Raw genomic sequence first — 824 nt, forward strand, 5'->3', positions numbered from 1 at the left:
CCCACCCCGCGCCCGCCCCCGCCTCCGCCCCCTCCCCCCTCCCCCCCTCCATTGGCCTCCGTAGTACCCAGATGGAAAATTCCTTCTCCCCACGTCTGATACAAGCCAAAGCAAGCCCCCCTCCCATTACATTTTCCCCGGGAAATCGTCGCCCTACCAGCTCTGCAATCAGCCGCACAGAATTCAAGTTCGGATTCGGCTTTGGTCGCCTGCCAAGGAGAAAGGGAATAGGAGTTGGACGCTCACACCCACGTACTCCTCCCCCAGGAAGGGATGAGGAGATGCAAAGGGGTTCAAGGCAGACACTTTGCGATTCTCCCCCAATACCAACGCGCCCCTTGCCACTTCCCCCCGAAAACGCCCGCCCTCTCAATCCAGGCAAATCCTACCCGTTCGGCAGCAGCCAGTGGAACCCCACCTCCTCCCTCAGCGCAGCCGGGCCGCGGGAGTGCTCCTCCCCCCTGCCGCACAGTCCTCGATTTCCCAAACGGGGAGCCGCCCAGTCCTGGTAGGGCTTCCGCCTCCTCTCTCCTCGCGGGGCAATCGCGCCCCCTTGCTTTACCTGTGTTCGGCTGGTGGGCAGCGGACGCTCCGGCGTTGACAGCTGTGATTCCGCCTTCAGTCTCCGCGTCCCTGCAGGCGGAAAGGACGGGCGCCTCCTCGGCCGCTGAGCGGCCCGGGACCGCCCGAAGGAGCTGCTTCGCACGGCCACCCAGCGAGTGGTAGCCGAGTCGAGGCAGCACGGTTCCCACGGCAGCCGCGGCTGCTTTTATCCTCTGCCACCCACTCCCCCCCCTCGCCCCGCCCCCGACAAAAAAGCGTGA

This window comes from Lipotes vexillifer, unplaced genomic scaffold, assembly GCF_000442215.2.
Source record: "Lipotes vexillifer unplaced genomic scaffold, Lipotes_vexillifer_v1.1 scaffold560, whole genome shotgun sequence".
NCBI classification, from domain to species: Eukaryota; Metazoa; Chordata; class Mammalia; order Artiodactyla; family Lipotidae; genus Lipotes; species Lipotes vexillifer.